Source organism: Bubalus bubalis, chromosome 1 (genome assembly GCF_019923935.1).
Source record: "Bubalus bubalis isolate 160015118507 breed Murrah chromosome 1, NDDB_SH_1, whole genome shotgun sequence".
In the NCBI taxonomy this organism is placed as follows: Eukaryota; Metazoa; Chordata; class Mammalia; order Artiodactyla; family Bovidae; genus Bubalus; species Bubalus bubalis.
Window position 1 is genome coordinate 176,991,873 of NC_059157.1, and position 22,033 is coordinate 177,013,905.

At 42.1% G+C, this 22,033-nt stretch overlaps 2 long non-coding RNA genes across 2 annotated transcripts; one reads left to right on the top strand and one right to left on the bottom strand.

Moving 5' to 3' along the window:
• Positions 1-9,714: 9,714 nt before the first annotated feature.
• On the bottom strand, positions 9,715-12,796 carry LOC123334819. The gene is made up of 2 exons (XR_006552984.2): positions 12,472-12,796; positions 9,715-9,859 (listed from the first exon to the last, which is right to left on the bottom strand). It is a non-coding gene; the product is annotated as an uncharacterized LOC123334819 (long non-coding RNA).
• Positions 12,797-13,335: 539 nt separating this feature from the next.
• LOC123334824 lies at positions 13,336-15,886 on the top strand. The gene is made up of 3 exons (XR_006552991.2): positions 13,336-13,475; positions 14,094-14,237; positions 15,331-15,886. It is a non-coding gene; the product is annotated as an uncharacterized LOC123334824 (long non-coding RNA).
• Positions 15,887-22,033: the final 6,147 nt, after the last annotated feature.

The window sequence follows — 22,033 nt, forward strand, 5'->3', positions numbered from 1 at the left end:
GGGAAGGATGTTCTGTAATGATGAAAGGGTCAGTCCACCAAGAAGACATAGCGATCTTAAATCTGTATGTACTAAACAATAGAACTGAATGATTTGTGAAGCAAAAACTGAAAGGAGAAATAGACAAATCCACAGTTATGGCTGGAGACTTTGAACACCCCTTATTCAACAATTTATAGTACTAGACATACAATAAGCTAGACAAAGAACTCAGCAACACATTCAACCAGCAGGATCTAACCAATTTATAGAACTGCTACTTCTGCTGTTCAGTCGTTAAGTCATGTCCGACTCTGTGACTCCATGGACTGTAGCACACCAGGTTCCTCCATCCATGGGATTTCCCAGGTAAGAATACTGGAGTGGGTTGCCATTTCCTTCTCCAGGGAATTTCCCCAATCTAAGGTTTGAACCCACATCTCCTGCACTGACAGATTATTGAGCCATCAAAGAAGCCCTTTATAGAACACTCCACCCAATAACAGCAAAATACACATGCTTTTTAAGTGTTCATGGAACATATAACAAGATAGATTATATCTTGGGCTACAAAACAAGTCTCAACAAACTTAGAAGAACTGATATTTTAAGAGTGTATTCTGCAACCACAATGGAATCAAGCTAAAATTCAGTAACAGAAAGATAAAGGGGAAGACTTTCCTGGTGGTCCAGTGGTTAAGAATCCACCTGCCAATGCAAGGAACACAGGTTCAGTTCCTGGTCTGAAAAGATCCCACATGCCATGGGGCAACTAAGCTCCTGCACCACAACTACTGGGCCTGCACTCTGGAGCCCACGTGCCACACATACTGAGCCCATAGGCTGCAACTGCTGAAGCTGGAGTGTTCTAGAGCCTATGCTCGGCAGTAAGAGAAGCGACTTCAATGAGAAGCCCATGCAGCACAACTAAAGAGCAGCCCTTGCTCACTCCAGTTAGAGAAAGCCTGTGTGTGGCGACAAAGACCCAGAGCAACCAATAATAAAATAAATAAAATAAAGTTTTAAAACTATTAAAGTAACCACATGAAATTATTTTTAAAAAGAAAGAAAAAGGAAGATAATGGGGAAATCTCCAAACACTTGGAAACTAAACACACTAATAAATACAGCAAAGCGAAAGCCGTTCAGTCATGTCCAACTCTTTGCAACCCCATGGACTGCAGCCCACCAGGCTTCTCTGTCTATGGGGTTCTCCAGGAAAGAATACTGAAGGAATTGCCATTCCCTTCTCCAGGAGATTTTCCTGACCCAGGGATCGAACCCAGGTCTCCCACATTGCAGGCAGACTCTTTACTATCTGAGCTACCAGGGCATACATACAAATGAGTTCTGTTCTAAGAGTGTGTTTGTAAGTCCAATTTGTTCATAAGGCCAACAAAGTCAGCCTAGGTACCCAACTAACACAGTCAGATATGTAATACTGTATTTTAATAGGTTTATAATATTTTTCACATAAATAATGCATATAAAACAAAAAGAAAATATTTTTAATCTTCCAATACATAACCTTGAAAAGTACAGTACAATGCTGGCATACAGGGACTGGCATCGAGTGAACAGATAAGAAGTGTTTCTATCTGGAGGAGGTGGAGGAGGTAGAGGAGGTGGGGGATAATAGAGATGAAAGAGCATCTGCTATAGGAAGTGGACGGCAAGCTGCAATTTAACTCACAGTCTGACATTGTTGACACAGGTTCTGGTTCCTTGCTAGGTTCAATTCCATCCACCTTTTTGCAAGAACAATCTAGTGATATCTGGTAGTAGTTTCTGTTTTCTCATCATAGATGACATGATAGCACTGGATTGCATTCTGAGTGGCTGCTGCACCCTTCATGTGCCATTCTACATTCGGGTCCTATGCCTTAAAAACTAACAGTGCCTCCTCAAATACAGATAATCCCCTTTCCATTTCCTACATCATGAATTTCTTTGGTTCTCTTCTTCCTCTTGTCTGTCTTCATCCTTTCTCTCCAGGAGGAGAGAAAGGATGGAGGTCTGAATGGACCTCCAACTCCATTCAGTTCAGTTCAGTTCAGTCGCTCAGTCGTGTCCGACTCTTTGCGACCCCATGAATTGCAGCACGCCAGGCCTCCCTGTCCATCACCAACTCCCAGAGTTCACTCAAACTCACCTCCATCGAGTTGGTCATGCCATCCAGCCATCTTATCCTCTGTTGTCCCCTTCTCCTCCTGCCCCCAATCCCTCCCAGCATCAGAGTCTTTTCCAATTAGGTCTTCATTAAAAAGCTCCTTGTGTTGCACAGCAAGGAGTTCAGTGAAGTTGTCCTCTTGCAGATCTAGCTTGAAATGAAGATACTGTACTGCTGTTTACTCTATACAGCACAATACAGTAAAGTACACAAAAGCACAACCACTCGTAGACATGTGACAATGTATGCCAGGCATGTGAACTAACTTAGGTGATTGGACATGCAAATGCATGTTAGCATCTTTGAAAGTTTGCAACTTGAAGCTTCTTATGTAGGAGACTTACTGTAATCCATGGGTCAAATTAGGAGTCTCAAGGGAAGTCAAAATATAAATTGAACTGGATGGAAATGAGAGCACAACCTATCAAAATGTGTGGGACACAGCTAGGGCAGTGCTTAGAGGAAATTTTATAGCACTAAATGTACACACTGGAAAAGAACTGTCTAAAATCACTTATCTAAGCTCTCCACTCAAGAACAAAAAAAGAAACCCAAAGCAAGCAGAAGGAAAGACTTAATAAAGAGCAGAAAACAATAACACTGAAAACAGAAGAACAATAGAGAAGTCAATGAAACAAACAACTGGTTCTTTAAAAGGTCAATAAAATTGACAAATCTCTAGGAAGACTGAGAAGGAAAAAAGAATACACAAGTTACCAGTATCCAAAGTTAAATAGAGAATATCACTAAAAATCCTTATACATCAAAAGAAAAATAAAGGAATACCACGAACAACTCTGTACATGTAGAGATAAAATGACCCACTTTCTCAAGAGACAAAAACTACCACAACTCACTCAATCTGAAAAAAGTAATTTGAATGGCTTTATAGCTATTAAGACAACTTAATTCACAATTTTGAAAGTGAAAGTGTGAAAGTGAAAGTCGCTCAGTCGTGCCCAACTCTTTGCAACCCCACAGACTATACAGTCCATGGAATTCTCCAGGCCAGAATACTGGAGTGGGTGGGTAGCCTTTCCCTTCTCCAGGGGATCATCCCAACCCAGGGATCGAACCCAGGTCCCCCTCATTGCAGGCAGGTTGTTCACCAGCTGAACCACAAGGGAAGCCCAAGAGTACTGGAGTGGGTAGACTCTCCCTTCTCCAGCAATCTTCCCGACCCAGGAATCGAACCAGGATCTCCTGCATTGCAGGCGGATTCTTTACCAACTGAGCTATCAGGGAACTACCAAAAAAATAACCTCTAGGCCCAAGTAGTTTCACTGGAGATTTTTACCAAATGTTTAAGGAAGAATTAACACCAACTGTACACAATCTCTTCTAGAAAAAAGAAGAGAAGGAACAGATACCAATTCATTTTATGAAGTTAATATTACCTTGATGCTAAATCCAGACAAAAATAATACAAAAAATAAAATTATCAACCTATATTCCTCATGAGTACATAAAAGTCCTTAACATAATTTTAGCAAATAGAACTCAGCAGTATATAAAACGTAATTATAAGTGAGTGAATTCTGAGTAACTAAGATTTTTCCCTAGTGATGCAAGGCTAGTCCAATATTCAAAAATCAATCAATGCTATCCACCACATTAGCAGGCTAAAAGATCGGTCAATGCAGAAAAAGCATTAGATAAAATCCAATATTCATTCATTATTTTTTTTAACTCTCAGAAAAATAGGAATAGAGAAAAACTTCCTCAACTCAATAAAGATGATATACCAAAATACTTACAGCTAATTCATCATACTTAATAGTGAGATGCTAAATGCTTTTCCTCTGAGATCAGTAACAAAGAAAGGATGTCCACCCTCACCACTTTTATTCAGCATAATGCCGTACATTCTATCTAGTGCAATAAGGCAAGAAAGGCATACAGAGCAAAAAGAAAGAAAGAAAACTGTCCCTATTTGCAGATGACATGATCATCCACATAGAAAATCCCAAGGATTCTAAAAAATATTAAAAAACCCTCCAAGTACTAATAAGTAAATTCCAAAATGTCATAGTATTCAACATAAACATGCAAATTTCTCTTGTATTTTATATACTAGCAATAAACACATGGACATCTAATTTAAAAATACAATACCATTCACAATCTCTCAAAAAAATGAAATACTTAGATATAAATCTTATAAACATGTACAGGACTTGCTTACTGAAAACTATACAATGCTGATGAAAGTAATCAGAGATCTAAATAAATGGAGAGACATACCATATTCATGAATTGAAAGACTCAACATGGTAAAGATGTCACGGTAAATATTGTCCATTTCCCCAAACTGATATACAGTTTATCATAATTCCTACCAGAATCTCAGCAAAAATTTTTGCAGATAAAGACAAGAATATTCTAAAACTTATATAGAAAGGCAAAGGCACTAAAATAATTAAAACTATTTTGAAATAAGAATAAATTAGAAATAATTAGTCTACCCAATTTCAAGACAATATATAGCTATGACAAAGCTGTGCTTTTATACACAGATGGTGTAAGTGGCACTGCCTTAGACAGGGTAGACCAAAAAAGACAGATGCATACAATATTCTACTTGACCTAGACCAAAAGTTTGAAATGCTCTAAATGAAGAATCCTCAAAAATGTTTCAACTGCGGATTGTATATTGGGTGAGTCTATATAAATGATACACCTGAATAAAAACCAAGTCTCTCAATTGTCTTCAAAACTGAAAGACAATTATTTGGATTTGTCATGTTACTGTTACTAAACTTTTTCATTAAGTTTACTTTAAGAAAAAAATAGAAAACATGAAATTCCATAGAAAGGGAAAAACTAGTTGTTCTGCAAAATCCAGGTGAATAAGTATACTGATAGAGAAGACAAATATAAAGATATATTATGGGAAATTAGAAATTTTATTAGATTCAGTGGATGTAAATTAAATTTCTACCTCAAATAAGATAGTAAGGCACATATTAAGGAAGAAACTGAGAAGAAATTATCTAGTCATATTTTTAGGGGCTTTTTCCCTGGCAATAATAACAAAGATTTGAAGTTGAAGGAAATGCAAAGATGCACTCATGCTAGATCACTGTAAGTCTGCAAGTGAAAAAAAACTGATAGAATGTGCCTCTCAAATACAGCCATCGACTTCCTAAAAACAAGTGAAGGTTGAAAAGAGCCGTTGACAGACAGCTCTCGTCTCTCTATTCCAATGTTATACACAAACCATAGGCATGAGGAGGGCCAAGAAATAGTCTGTATTTGCAGATTGCTGAGGGCAAGCTAAACAAGCAGGCAGGTATCAACGTAGCCAGGAGCACCTGGCCCCTCTTTTAAACACGACATTTAAAACAGTGGTTCTTAAATTTCTCTGCATCCATCAGAAACACTTCATGGGCTTGTTAAAGCTCAGACTGTTTGGCCTCATCCCTCAGAATATCTGACTTGTAGGTATGGTATGGCGGAGAAGGCAATGGCACCCTACTCCAGTACTCTTGCCTGGAAAATCCCATGGATGGAGGAGCCTGGTAGGCTGCAATCCATGGGGTCACTGAGGGTCGGACACGACTGAGCGACTTCATTTCCACTTTTCACTTTCCTGCGTTGGAGAAGGAAATGGCAACTCACTCCAGTGTTCTTGCCTGGAGAATCCCAGAGTTGGACACGAATGAAGCGACTTAGCAGCAGCAGCAGCAGCAGCAGGTATGGTATGGAGCCTGAGAATCTGCCTAACAAGTTCCATATGGTGGCCCAGGGTCTGTTGCCAAAATCTTTGGTTCTCTGTGCACTAATGCTGAATAAAAATACGGAAACAGAGTTTTGGAGGAAAGAGAAAGAGTAGGTTTATTATTTTGCCAGGCAAAGAGGGAACAGAGTAGGCTACCACCTCAAGAACTGTGCCCCCTACTGGAAAGGGTAATGAGGAGTTTTATAATGTTCAAGGAGCTGGGCATCATACGCTCATGGACAGTTTTCAGATTGGTTGGCATCAAGGTGAAGTTTCAAACACCATCAACTATCTGGTTTCAACCAATCCAGGGGTCTATGTTTTTGTGGTCAGCAGATCTCATCTGATGGGAGTCTGCTTCCTGTATAAACAATTTTGGAATGTGTGTCATATCAGGCCTTTATATCTTTCAGGGAACTGGGAGTTCTGTGATTCTGCTGTGTGGCAGATTTATAGTCTAAATTGTTACCAGTTCTCCAGCCCAATAGCTATTCTTTGTTTCTACATCTTCACATTTCCCAACTGTTAACTCATGAGTCAGCATTTTACTTCAAAAGACACAGGGCTTTGCATATGATTTCAGGACCACACTCAGACAGCCACTAATTTAGAGGAACTTACACACTTGTTTGGTGCTTACCTAGGGAAATTATCACAAGAAAAAATTTTTCTCCAGATGTGCTGGCATGCCTCCCTTTACCAGATGCAGTGTGTTTCCCTTTCTTCTAGAAAGCTCAAAACTCTTATTTTTATCATCAATTATATTAAAATGTCAACTGAAGTTGGAGGTGCTTCTATAGACCTGTTCCTCAGTGGCTTCTCCTTTAACTAAAAAATGCTTCTGTTTAAGAAGAAGATAGGGTGAAATGAACAAATGAATGAATGAACGACTAAACTCTCATTGCACTTCATTTCTAGCCTAGAAATGTCAGACTTGGAAGCTAGCAGCCCTAACTATAAGCCCTATACTTTGATATTTTAACCTTTATAAAACTCTAGCTCCCACAACCATTCCCCTCTGATAAACTGAAGAAAGGGTCAGTGAAAGATGATGTCCATGTGGGCTTTGACTGGGAGCTGGTTCACTGCGTCAGTACCACACCTGGCTTGCAAGCACGAGGCAGTAGGTGCCTGGCTGCTTAGATGGCACAGTACTTAGCTCATGAGCCACAGAGCCAGCTTCCCTCTGTCTCTTACAACGCTGGCTGCTGCAAGTTCTATTCAAAACCAGATTATGGATTCTCCCTCTAGATGTTTTCTCTGGGTCTTCTCTCTACAGCCTCAAGTGGGACCCAAGCCCCTCAGCCATTTCCAGGTACTCTTGCCTGGAAAATCCCATGGATGGAGGAGCCTGGTAGGCTGCAGTCCATGGGGTCGCTAAGAGTAGGACACAACTAAGCGACTTCACTTTCACTTATCACTTTCATGCATTGGAGAAGGAAATGGCAACCCACTCCAGTGTTCTTGCCAGGGACGGGGGAGCCTGGTGGATGCTGTCTATGGGGTCACACAGAGTCGGACACGACTGAAGTGACTTGGCATAGCATAGCATAGTCACAGGTTTGGCAAGGGTCCTATCACCTGCCAGGGGCCTCGTTGGCCTCTATTCCCAAACCAATGGCCCCTTCAACAATGCCACTATTCCTCTTACTCACACAAAACACATGTGCACACAAATATATACACACAACATTCATGAACACCCTTTGGGGGACTGCTTTACCAATTCCTGGGTATAAGGTTTTAGGATATCATTTATAATAGGAATCTTTCCTGGACAAACTAGTTTGGGAAATAAAAAGATTGAATTCTATTTGACATACATTTTCTCTACTCATTATCAGGCTCTTCTGGAACCAGCTAGTTATTAACTTGCTATCAGCTGCATTCCACCTATAGTTTTCAAAGTGCTCATTGCCAACTGATTTCTACCAGAGTTTTTCTTTACAGGGGGTCAACTGAGTCCTGACCCTAGTGGCTCAGACAGTAAAGAATCTGCCTGCAATGTGGGAGACCCAGGTCCAATCCCTGGGTCAGGAAGATCCCCTGGATAAGGGAATGGCAATCCACTCCAGTATTCTTGCCTGGAGAGTTCCATGAACAGAGCGGCCTGGTGGGCTACAGTTTGTGGGGTTGCAAAAAATCAGACACGACTGAGCCACTAACACACACGCATATACACAGCTGAGTGTCGGCTCAGGTAGAGCAGCCCGACAGGAAGTCTGAAATGATGTTTGTTGTTGTGTGTTGCCTGAAGACGGAAGGATCTTACAGGCTTATCTATGTAGCCATGAAACAAGGTCCTGATAACAATAGCTAACATTAGTCAGCACCTCCCATGTGCCAGAATCTTATCTTGCATTTAAGCCTCAACAACAACATAAGATGTCTATCACCATCTCCAATTACAAATTGTGATGCCTAAAGGGTTGAATAACTCAAGCCAGTAGGTGACAGAATCAGATTCCACCCTTTCAACTCCAGCACCTACCTTTCTGCTATACATCCTGGTTTGCTTCTAGGGTCATAGAGAACCTCATTTTCTGATGGTCCTATGACCCTCTAATCATGGTTTGCCACCAACTATATGAAATTCCAAGTTATTTGGGAAGATGAAAAAATAGTAATGAAAACAGATTAAATGTGTATTGGCTTTTGAATTAATTTTTATTTAAATAATTATGCATTTGTGTCCAGATAATGGCTATGCCTTGTTTTTTCCTTCTTGTCTAAGCTCCTCATTTCCTGGTGGCTGGAACTAATGAATACATTTAAAGATACATACACACACACACACACGCACACCCTGGTAGATGGCCAAATCTATTTGTCTAGCATTTGCCATTAATTTAATTCATGAAGTTGAGCAGGACTGGTCCCACGAATCCACCAAGTTCTGACAGCCATGGAGATTTGTTCAGACACAGGTATCTAACTCAAGTTAGTCCAGTCCTCATTCCCAGGATTTTTGCCAGCTCAGCCAGGAAGAAGACCCTCCATGCCCATAGGATGTACACCTAGAGAGAGCCTGCCTGAAGGCAACACAGAAAGAATGGAGCAAAGACGTATGGAAAGAGTCCTGAGGACAGTGTCTGAAGCCCCCAACCCAGCACACTTGAGCTAACTACTGGGCTTTTCAGTTATGTGAGACAATGCAATGCTGCTGCTGCTAAGTCACGTCAGTCGTGTCCGACTCTGTGCGATCCCATAGACGGCAGCCCACCAGGCTCCCCCGTCCCTGGGATTCTCCAGGCAAGAACACTGGAGTGGGTTGCCATTTCCTTCTCCAATGCATGAAAGTGAAAAGTGAAAGTGAAGTCGTTCAGTTGTGTCTGACTCTTCGCGACCCCGTGGACTGCAGCCCACCAGGCTCCTCCGTCCATGGGAGTTTCCAGGCAAGAGGACTGGAGTGGGTCACCAGTGCCTTCTCCAGTGCAATACTATTTGGTCTGAAACCAAACTGAGCTGGGTTTTCTATCACACACAATAGAATAAGCTCTGATGGAGCATCTATAAACTGACACCTGGGTCTATAAGATAGACAACCTGGTCTAGTCCCTGCTTCCCTCAACTACTTCTTTTAGTTGCAAAAAACTCAAATAAGTTGCAAGAGGGAGTGAAGATTTTTAAGGATGTATGTGAAGCAATGAGGGAGAGGAAAGAACCTAAATTCCAGGAACAGGGGACTTCCTGGTCACATTAGCCCCTACCAGCAGAAAAAGGAGACCCTTGGGATAAGCAGACTTCCACTCTCCCTCACTGATAGGATTCAGCTGTCATCAGGTAGATTGTCTCCCTGGGGCTTGTCTGCTGCAGTCTCCTCACTGCTCATCCTTTGAAACTGCCGCTTCTCTGCCTTCCTCATAATTTGGACTCTCCAGCATCTTCTTGGCCCCCACTCTTCCTCAAAACTCCTCTTCACACAACCCCTAAGCTTCAACTCTGGCTCCTCACAGCCTCTTTTTCTTGGCATCTTCCAGTTCGTGGTCCTGAAAGAGAGAAAATCTGATTGGCCCAACTCTTCTTCATGTGCAAGGCAACTTCTAGGATTGCTACCCAGCCTGCAAAATGGCTGCCCCTTGGGTCCATAAGCACTTCTGATCCCATCAGCTGTAGACAGGGGTGGAATCTCTTGCTTTTATTTAGAAGGGACTCTGAGCAAAGCAAGCACCATGACTGACTACTCTAAGTGCACATCCACTCTCCCCCAGCTCAGCCAATGAGTGCTTTTCCTTCTGCCTACGGTTCTCTTTTCTTCCCTCTCCCTGTTTTGGTGGAAAAGGCATCTCAAAGGTCACTTCTTCCAGGAAGAGGCTGTGTTAGATTTTCCCCTTCGGGGGCTCCCTCCATCTTGTAATGCCATTGTGCAGATAATAAAATGATGTTTTAACAGTTTTAATATTGTAATTGATGTCATTTTCTCCAAGATTTCCTGATGTCTGGAAGTTCTCTCTTTGAGAAACTAGACTTTGGAAACCTAGGATGTATATAAGTGATGTATTCTTGGCTTGATGCTTTTGAACTGTGGTGTTGGAGAAGACTCTTGAGAGTCCCTTGGACTGCAAGGAGATCCAACCAGTCTATCCTGGGGAGATCAGTCCTGGGTGTTCATTGGAAGGACTGATGTTGAAGCTGAAACTCCAATACTTTGGCCACCTGATGCAAAGAGCTGACTCATTTGAAAAGACCCTGATGCTGGGAAAGATTGAGGGCAGGAGGAGAAGGGGACAACAGAGGATAAGATGGTTGGATGGCATCACTGACTCAGTAGAAATGGGTTTGGGTGGTCTCCGGGAGTTGGTGATGGACAGGGAGACCTGATGTGCTGTGGCTCATGGGGTCGCAAAGAGTCGGACACAACTGAGCAACTGAACTGAACTGAACTGATTCTTGGCTTATAGTGCTTCAAAAACCATTTAGGGAACATAAACCTTGAGTTTATTCTGAGAAAGAATAAAGTCAGTCTGGCCTTGGTTTTGCTAGGAACTGGTCTGGCCTCTTAAGATAGGCCTGGGCTAAGGCAAAGAGAGGAGAACACACACACACACACACACACACACACACACTGGCATTAGCCACTGAAAAATAAGTACATTCTGGGAATAATGGGACATCAAAAAACAGTATTGCAATCACTACATGGGAAGGAAGAAACCTGGATCCAGGTGAGTTCCTGAGAGGGGTACCCAAGCCATTTACTCTCCCTCCTCTTCCCACCTACCCCCACCAATCCACACTCACCAAGCCAAGCCTTTTGGAGGCAGTGTACAAAACAGAATTCCCAGATTTGGGAATCCAAGAATAAGGAGGATCTGTGCTTCCCAGGTGGAGCTCAGTTTAGTCAGTTCAGCTGCTCAGTCATGTCCGACTCTTTGCGACCCCATGAATCTCAGCACGCCAGGCCTCCCTGTCCATTACCAACTCCCAGAGTTCACTCAGTCATGTCCATCAAGTCAGTGATACCATCCAGCCATCTCATCCTCTGTTGTCCCCTTTTCCTCCTGCCCCCAATCCCTCCCAGCATCAGAGTCTTTTCCAATGAGTCAACTCCTCGCATGAGGTGGCCAAAGTATTGGAATTTCAGCTTTAGCATCAGTCCTTCCAATGAACACTCAGGACTGATCTCCTTTAGAATGGACTGGCTGGATCTCCTTGCAGTCCAAGGGACTCTCAAGAGTCTTCTCCAACACCACAGTTCAAAAGCATCAGTTCTTCGGTGCTCAGCTTTCTTTATAGTCCAACTCTCACATCCATACATGACCACAGGAAAAACCATAGCCTTGACTAGACAGACCTTTGTTGGCAAAGTAATGTCTCTGCTTTTCAATATGCTATCTAGGTTGGTCGTAACTTTCCTTCCAAGGAGTAAGCGTCTTTTAATTTCATGGCTGCAGTCACCATCTGCAGTGATCTTGGAGCCCAAAAAATGGAGCTCAGTACTTGCTAAAAGTCATGGGACTTCCCAAAACCCAGCATCAGGACTCTCTGAATCCAGCCATTTAGGAATTTTTATGAAGGTTTACCCACATAGGTAAGATTGTCTGAATCATTAGCCTTGGTGATTGAAATCAATCTCCAGCCTGGAGACTAGGATAAAAGGTGGGCCCAAAAATTCTAAGAAAATCAAGACTTGGTCTTTCTGGTGACCAGTCCCATTTTAAATCTATCCATGAGCCCACCAAGAGTCACTTCATTATCTTAAACTAAAGTATGGTTGAGATGGTTTGCTATTATTAACAAAAGATGTTCCTATCATCTTTATCACTCAGGAAATTCCAAAGATCTTTGGAGTTCTGTGCCAGGAACCAGGGACAAAGACTAAGTATTTATGTTTTAGTTTAGTGCATGAAACAGCCAACTCTCTAGGAACAAGCAGAGGGTTTTGGAGCAGCTAAGACCCAAACCTGAAAAAGCCTTGTAGCTGTAATCTTCAGGGACCAGCCCTTATGGACCAGATGGAAATAAGATGTTCAGGAGATGCCAGTGTGGAAGGTGATACTGGCATCCCCCATGCCCCAAAGTCTTAGCATTCTGATACACTCAGAACTCCTTTCAACCCCATGGAAGAGGCAGAAAATCCTGAGCTGACCAAGATACTTACATCAGTGGAACTTAAGTGTCCATTTGTTGGAATTCCCTGTCGGTCCAGTGGTTAGGACTTTGCGCTTCCACTGCAGGAGGTCTGGGTTCCATCCCTGGTCAGGAACTAAGTTCCTGCAAGCCTTGAGGTGTGGCCCAAAAAAAGTGTCCATTTGTTGTCAGAATAAAAGCTAAAAGTGGAAATTAAGTACTGTTGTGGGGAAAAAAAAACAGTTTTATATTGGGGGCACTTGAGTTTGTTTAATGAGATCAAGACACTACTTTTGTTGTCCTGACCCAGAGTGCGGGTGTTCTGACTGTGGAAATAATGTTCCAAGACCTGTCCATCCATCTCACTAATCTCTAAATTCCTAAAACACTGGAAACTCGTATTATTTGTCAGTAACCCACCAGTGCCTAACTTACTGCAGGTTTTGTATTGTCCTAGATTAGCTATTAACCAGGTATATATCCTTAGGGAAATTGCTTAATTGCTTTGAGATTCCATTTTCTCACCTTAAAATTAGGTAATCTACAGGCAAAAATAAACCATGTGGTTTCACCGATTGTAGCAAAGACTAGTATTACATTGGTAATAAGTATGAATTGCAAAATATATTAAGAAAATGTGTTCTCCTATTTTATAGCTATATACTAATCAGAACTAGGTTAACTATATTCAACCACTCCTTTAATCCAAGGTGGGGGTGGGGCGGGGGGGGGCGGGGAATTCAGAATAGTCCTTAGGGAACCTAATTTAATGACTAGATAAGGCAAGTTTGTAATTAGCCTATCAACAGCTTGTATGGAATTAAGTCTTTCCAAAGTGCTTGAAGGTACTTAAAACAGTTTATCTTAAGTAGACCAACTGTTCCCAAACCTGACTCATCATCAGAATCATATGTGGAACTTTTTAATCACAGAGATCCCTGGGCCTGCCACGGAGATTCCAAGTCCATGGGTCCTAGTGAGCTCTGAAATCCACATGTTTAAAAAGCTTCCCAGAAAATTTCAGTGATCAATCAGGTAGGAGAATCACTGCTCTAGAAAAAATTAACTAGACAATGGAAACTCTAACCTTGTTTAAATAATTATAGATACCAAATTAATTTCTCGTTTATATTTTATATTACAACATGCTTTTTAAAGTCAATACATTATAGTAAAAGCTATGCTGTCTTGGATTTGCTTCAAAATAAGCTGGGGAGTTGAGGAATGTGCTGGGGAAGTGGGATAAAATGAAACAAGATTGGCCATGAGTTGATAATTGTTGAACCTGGGCAGAGTAAAGTATTCTATTTTGTTTTACTATTTTATTCTCTCTACTTTCATATATGTTTGAAACTTCCCACGACAAAAAGTTTTTAAAAATAAAACTGAGGTATGTGAATAATGAGTAAAGCCTCCCGCTTCTCCCTTCTCATAATCTCATTCCCCAGAAGTGCTGTTACCTGAATTTGATTCTATATTCTCTCAGATATTTTTCTGTGTATTTTAAATGAATGTCCATTTTTTATCCCACTTATATGCCAACCTTGTGCCAAATCCTGTAATGAAATTGATTTCAGAGATGTGCCTAAAAATTTTCCATGGAAAACCTTTGTAATCCCCTCCTCAACCTTTCTCCTGCTTCCTCACTCCCAGCATCTCGCATGTCACTCCCATGGCAAACAGAAGGGGGCGCCTTAGTTCCTAGTTGACCGGCCTGTGAGACGTTACTACATTTTCCTCACAGCCCAATTCTCCCTTCCTTGGGCACATCAGAGGCTTTTAAAGCAACCTTGAAAGGTAAGTCTGAGTTCAGATCACAGCTGCATCACTTTCTGGCTGGATACTTAATCTCCCTGTGCCTCAGTGTTGCCATCGGTTCATGACACTAACAGCAAAACTAACTGCTCAGGGTTATTGTTAAACTTTACACCTGTGAAGCTCGATTTCTGCTCCCCTCACCCTCAATCCTCTACTTACCATATCTTCTTGCCTCACTGTGAGTTCTTGCCAAACTCATGGCCAAACCTCAACTCGAACCTTACACACACACACATACACACACCACATACATGTTAATGTTTCAGAGTTCACTGCATTAAAATGTAAGACAGTCAAACAAATCAAAGCATTAGTTGTTTTCTTCAGCCCCTCTCAACAAAAAGATGTCTTTCCATTAGAGGAATAACATGGGTTGACATGTGTTATATATATATATATACATGTGTTTTATATATATGTGTGTGTGTGTGTGTGTGTGTCCCAAACATTATCTCTAAAATCCCAAGTACCTAGCTGGTCACCTTTCGGGTTTTGTCTTGGTTTGGTTTTAAATCTCATTTCATCTCTTTCTTTTCCAACTCTTTCATGTATGATGATCCAGTATCTCCAACCGTAGGTTTCCAAGATGGTCTTAACCCATCAAAACTCTTGCAAATAAAACCTGTTTGGGTTGGTGTTTCCTGACACTAAATTCCATTTTATCTGCAGAGAGAAAGAGGGAGAGAGAGAGAGAGTGCTTCCAAATACCTGGGTCATCTCCTGAATTTCATATCTATAATGCAAGTATATTCAGGTCCATGTATTCACAGGCAGAAATATACTTCTTGTGCACATCCTAGCATGAGTGCACACACACACACACACACATGTATATAAATCTCTTTGACCCTATCATGTACGTACTTTGAAAAGTTTGTTAGAAGAACCAGACTGGTAATAATTCACTGCACCTCATGTATAATAAGCAGCAATGCACCGGCCTTATGATGAATTGCCAGGGTAACACAGGGACATCTTGTTTGCATTTCAATGCACCAAGTGTCAGATTCTTATTTCATTACTCGCCGGCACATTAGTGGACGGTTTTTAATTTCTTTTTTTTTCCCTTTAGCAAAGCTCCACGGAGACCTCTCGCTTTTGCCACTTGCATCAAGAGCAAGGTTGCATTATTTTTAAATGCTATAGTGTCTGGGTCTCCCTCCAAACGTTGCTGAATTCACAAAATAAATGATAGCATATTACCAGCAATTCTACGGGGCTTTAAAAATTTCCCTTGCTTTTATTGAACTCATTCTCTAAAAAGTGATTTGGAGGGTTTGTGCTATCTTCTTTGTATTTTATATGGTAAGGTGTTCTTTGTTTGGGGTTATGTTTGGGGTTTTTTAAAATCCAGATTCATATTGTTCCTTATGCACAATGACATGAGAAGCTACAAGAAGCTGTTCTCAAGGAAAATGTAGTTCTGAATTACCTTGTAATCTGCTGGGAGCTGCAGGATGCTCGGACCTACCATGAAGCCCCCTGGCCTGCCCCACACTTGAGGGTGGTGGACTAAATGTGTATGCCATGTGGACTAAGAGCAGGTTTTTTCCCCAAAGTTCTCCAGAAATTTGAGATGAACTTGCTTCCTAATGTTTCCCAGGAATATAATTAAATATAATAGAACATTCTTTAGAGCAGTCATTCTCAAACTTAGCAGGTATCAGATCAACTAGGGGGCTTGTTAAAATATTATGTCTAGGTCCCACTCACCCCCAGAGTTTCTGATGTAGTAGATCTTGGATGAGGCCTGAAAATTTGCATTTCTAACAAGATCCCAGGTGATGCTGATGCCACTGATTAGGATGCACTTTGAGAACCACTCCAGAGTGGATTATAAGCCTGGCTCTGTCATGTACCTTCCAAGTGACCTTGGGAAAGTTATTTCACCTCTCTGAGTTTTAGAGCCCTTATCAAAAAAATGGAGATAATAATAGCACTTTCCCACTAAAGTGATTGTTAGGGAAAATAAGCTAATAATATAAGGCATCAACCACAACACAGGATACATAATCAGTGCTCAACAAATATTGTTTTTTTTTCCCTTTCTCGTCTCCTTCTCACAGAATAGAGATAAGAGATCCAATACTCCACACAGTGCAGGGGTCCCTCCTCCATCTTCCTGCTTTGGTCATTCAGCTCCTGTCTGGTCACTTCCAGATGTGGGAAGCTCACGTCCTCTGGGAATCCATTGCTCTGTGGCCAGCTCTCACTGGTAGACAGTCGTGTTGGGCTGAAACCCATCTCCCTGAAATTATGTGCTACTGCCCTCCTGAGTCACAGAGACTAAACTTAGCCTCTGATTTTGAAACTTTTGACTCAGGACGTCCTATAGGCTTATCAGCATGATAAGTGGGCTTCCTCAGGGGCAGATCTTGAGCTGTTTGGTACACCTTGTTTATTAGTGACTTCAATGATGGATCCATTCACTTATTCATCCTTTTACAAAGCAATAAGGTGAGGCATGGGAAGGGCAGACTGACAGGTCTAGGCTTTATTCCTGGATGGTGGGAAGCCTTTGATTTAAGCCAGAGAGTGAAGTGGTAAAACTTGTATTTCATAAAGATCACACTGACAAGAATTTGAAGAACACTTTTTGTATGATGAGACTGGAGCCAAGGAGACTAATTATAAGATTAGGGAATGAGGAGGAAATTAACAAGAGAGATGTCAACAGGGTAGAAAGAACAGGACTTGATCCTTAGTTTCATGTGAAGGATGAAGGTGGAGGCATGTCTAGGATGATACCCAAGGCCCTGACTTCTGAATAAAAGGTTACATTTACTGATAAAGGTAATAGGTGAACAATATCAGGTTTTTTAGGAAATAATCAGTCCAATTTGGGGCATGTTAAATGTGAAATACTTCTGGGATAATCCTGGAAGCAGTTGAATACATAGATCTGAGATCTCAGGAGTAAGAGCTGAACCATAGATGAAGATGTGGGGGGGTCAGTGACCTACATATATTATGGAATATTATTCCATAATTATAGGAAGGAAAAATTACACAGTGAGATAGGAAAGAGAGGGAACAGGACACAACTCTGTAGAACAGCAACCTCTGAGGAGCAAATGAACCAGAAGGAATGAGCCAGGGATAGCCAGAGAGATGGGAGAAGACAATGAAATAATAACAAAGAAATAATAACACAGAAGCCCAAGGAGAATGCCAATGCTCATAGCAGCACTATTTACAATAACCAAGATGCGGAAGCAACCTAAGTTCTCATCAACAGATGAATGGATAAAGAAAATGTGATTTGTAGATAGATAGGTAGAGAATAGAATACTATTCAGCCACAAACAGAACAGAATTTTCCCATTTGCAAACACATGGATGGACTTGGAGGACATTATGCTAAGTAAAATAGGTCAGACAAAGAAAGACAAATATGGTATGATGTGGAATCTAAAAAATGCAACAAACTAGTGAATATAACAAAAAAGCAGACTGACATATATAGAGAACAAACTTAGTGGTTACCAGTGGAGATGAGGAAGAGGGATAATAAAAGGGTGGTTAAGTGGAAGGTGCAAATTAATGGGTGTAAGGTAGGCTAAAGGATGTACAACATGAGGAATATAGCCAACATTTTGTAATAACTGTCAATGGAAAGTAACCTTTAAAATTGTAGAAAAAAATGAGGTGACTTCCCTAGAGGTCCAGTGGTTAAGAATCCACCTTGCAATGCAGGAGACACAGATTTGATCCCTGGTCAGAGAACTAAGATCCCATATGCTGCCGAGTAACTAAGCCTGGGACCACAACTAGAACCCACATACCACAGTGAAAGATCCCACGTGACAGGGCAAAGATCCCAAGTGCCACAGCAAGACCCAATGCAGCCAAATAATTTATACAATTGATAATATATTTTAATTTATACAATTAAAAAATAAACAAATGTTTAATTGTATAAAAATTTCAAATAAAAGAGACTTAAGAAAAAGAAGCCCATGAAGAAAATCAAGAAGAGGGATGTGGTCCAAAGTAGCTGCCATAGAGTGAGGATTTCAGGTAAACACTAAAAGAGTCCCATTGGCTGTGGCAATCCAGGGGGATCTTAGTGAGAAAGTATCCATGGGGTGAATGCGGTGAAAACTAGGTGGTTGAGCTCATGTGAAGAAAAGCAGGACATGAGAAAGTAGAGGTGAAGTATACTAGCTTCACAGGAATGAAGACATGTGGACAGAATGGGTCAAAGAAGAGTATTTTTAATATCCAAGAAAAATAGATACAACTTATTGTGGGGTGGGGACCTTTCGTGGTGGCTCAGCAATAAAGAATCCACCTGCAATGCAAGAGGCACAGGTTCTATCCCTGGGTCGAGAAGGTCCCCTGCAGAAGGGCATAGCAACCCACGCCAGTATTCTTGCCTAGAGAATCCTGTGGACAGAGGAGCCTGGTGGGCTACAGTCCATGGTGATCACAAAGAGTCGGACATGACTGAGTGACTGAGCACGGATGCATGCATTGTGGGGTGGGAACCAGCAGCCCCGGCCAGTATTTCTCCTAAGTGAGCTCATATACGTGCTTATTGCTGACCCTCTGTGACTGACAGAGCTCAGTGACAGCAAAGTCAAGAATAATAAGATGATTTGTGGCAATGGGGACAGAGACTTAAAGCTCAGACTAGGCTGACCTGTCAGAGAAGGCGATGGCACCCCACTCCAGTACTCTTGCCTGGAAAATCCCACGGACGGAGGAGCCTGGTAGGACAGTCCATGGGGTCGCAAAGAGTCGGACACGACTGAGCAACTTCACTTTCACTTTCATGCATTGGAGAAGGAAATGGCAACCCACTCCAGTGTTCTTGCCTGGAGAATCCCAGAGACGGGGGAGCCTGGTGGGCTGCCGTCTATGGGGTCACACAGAATCAGACACAACTGAAGCGACTCAACAGCAGCAGCAGTAGCAGCAGGCTGACCCGTAAGAAAATGAAAACACTTGAATTTTCAAGATACTGTCTCTAAACTCAGGGTTTCTCTTTCTCCAGAAAATGTAGTCCCGCCTCATCAAGAACACTCAAACCTGGAGAAGAAGCAGGAAGATGACTCCCATGTTGGGTGAGAGGCGTCTGCCACATTGCTTTGCCAGGAGCCATGCCATGAAGCTAAAGCCAGCTCCAGATAACAGCTTCTTTCCCAAGTATTCAACCACAATTCTATTTATTCTCTTGATCCATCTCCCTCCCTCAACCACCACAATCTCGCTCCCTGTCTCCAGTATCCACCTCTCACCTTCCTCGCTTTTGTTGACCCATTCAGATCCCATTCTTTAGTTCACCTCTCCACTCCTACATCCACTGTACCTCCAGTTTTGAAAACATCCATAAGTTCAGCAGCCAAACTATCTCCAGGTAAGTGACAAACTCCTTGGCCTGCCACCTGCACAGAACACACCACCAGCCAGACCAGGCCCAGCCCCTATCAGGAGAGGGGGTGACAGAGAGCTTGTTGTTGTTTAGTTGCTAAGTCATGCCCGACTTTTTGCCACGCTATGGACTATAGCCTGCTAGGCTCCTCTGTCCATGGACTTTTCCAGGCAAGAATACTGGATTGGGTTGCCATGCCCTCCTCCAGGGGATCTTCCCAACTCAGGGATCAAACCCGTGTCTCCTGTATTGCAGGCAGATTCTTTACCACTGAGCCACCAAGTAAGCAAAAATTTGTCTTAAAGTCAGCTGATTAACAATGTTAAGTTCTATCTGCAACTTAATTCCTTCTTGCTATGTAAAAACATACCCACAGATTCCTGGGATTTAGGACATAGACATCTTTGGAGGGGCTTCCCAGGTGGCACTAGTGGTAAAGAACCCACCTGCCAATGCGGGAGACATAAGAGATGCAGGTTCAATCCCTGGGTCGAAAAGATCCCCTAGAGGAGGAAATGGCAAAGCCACTCCAGTATCCTTGCCTGGAGAATCCCTACGGACAGAGGAACCTGGGGGGCTATAGTCCATGGGGTTGCAAAGAGTTCGACATGACTGAAGAGACTTAGCACGCACACACGCTATATAATTCTGAAATTTGCTCTTGTGAACTACAAGGCCTGCAGGGAAATGTTCCTCTATTTATTCCATTCCCATATAGGTGGAATCAAGGTGGTAAATTCCTTAGAGAAAGCAATATCAAAGATAGACATTTGCTTCATGACATCACAGAAGCCATGAGGCCAGATGAAAACAAAACCATATTAAGGGAGAGAAACTCTGGGTTCTGGGTTGGGCTCAGGGATAAACTGCTGCCTTGGATAAGCTGTGAAACCTTCTTAGGAAAAGCCTCCTTGCTCAGAGAGTGGGTAGAGCAGGTCAAGCGTGTCCTAGATCAGTGTTTTAGGATGGGTGAAATGAATTCTGCAGCCCAAGGCTTCCTGAATTTCTGCAGCCACATTCTAATCAGCAAAAGGAAATGAATGATGAATTGTAGTGTTTGGAACAGAACCATGCGGGCCACACCACAGTAAGAAATTATTTTGAAACCCATCTTCATGTTTTAACATTTTAGGCTGATTTTTAATTTTTCTCCATAGTAATTCTGTTTCTTTAATATAATAGTTATATTTTTATCATGTTTTATGTTGTTTGTGCTTTGCTGCAGAATTTCAGGGTGGGAAGAAATGTGGAGTTATTACCCTATATAGAAATGGGGAAGCAAACTTGAAAGCAGCTAGCACAATCCCACAGGCAACCAAACAGAAACTTACATCCATGTCGTTCTCTTAAACCTACGCGGATTCTGAACATCTCGCGTCACGTTGATACAGTCAGACTAAAGTTTGAGTCCTACCACCTTTCACACATACCCAAGGCCATCTACCCTTGTGTACATACATCCAAGGTGTATCCACCCACCTGCCTCTCCCCACCCACAGTCACTGGAACCATCACGGGCCCAACATTCCCAAGTCACACAGACCCCCAACCTCACCTCTGTCACACACAGGCTGCCCCACACCTCATATCTGGAGAGCATCAGGGTGTATGTTACCCTAATTGCACCTCCATCCTTATGTCCCCACCAGCTCAGCACAGTGTCTTATATATACAGGTCCTTGATTATTATGTTAAATTGAAATTCACTTGGTGGTCCTCTCCTTTGCTATATTTTCCTCCAGTTTCCCAAGACAGAAGTGATTCTCACTTTCCTAGGATTCCCAGGGCACCTACCTTCTGAGTAAGGTCCATCACTAGACTCCAGTGAAGCAGATTCCTCTCCCAACAAACTGGCATGCTTTGCCCACCACTCTCCAACAGATGGATTCTCATGTAGGTGTTCCAGCCCATCTGATACCAAAGCCTGTCCTATTTAAGACCTAAGGGCTGTCAGAAAGAATAGGACAAATACCATATGATATCACTTATATGTGGAGTCTAAAATATGACACAAATGAACATATCTACAAAAGAGAAACAGACTCACACCAAAAGAGAACAGGCTTATTGTTGCCAAAGGGGAGGGGATGAGGGAGGAATGGATTGGGAGTTTGGGGTTAACAGGTACAAACTATTTTATATAGAATGGATAAACAACAAAGCCCTGCCATATAGCGCAGAGAACTATATTCAATATCCCATGAAACCATAATGGAAAAGAATTTTTTTGAAAAGTATATATGTGTGGGGTGGGGGGTGGCTTCCCTGGCAGCTCAGCTGGTAAAGAATCCGCCTGCAATGCAGGAGACCCCATTTTGATCCCTGGGTAAGGAAGATCCCCTGGAGATGGGAACAACTACCCACTCCAGTATTCCTGACTGGAGAATTCCATGGACAG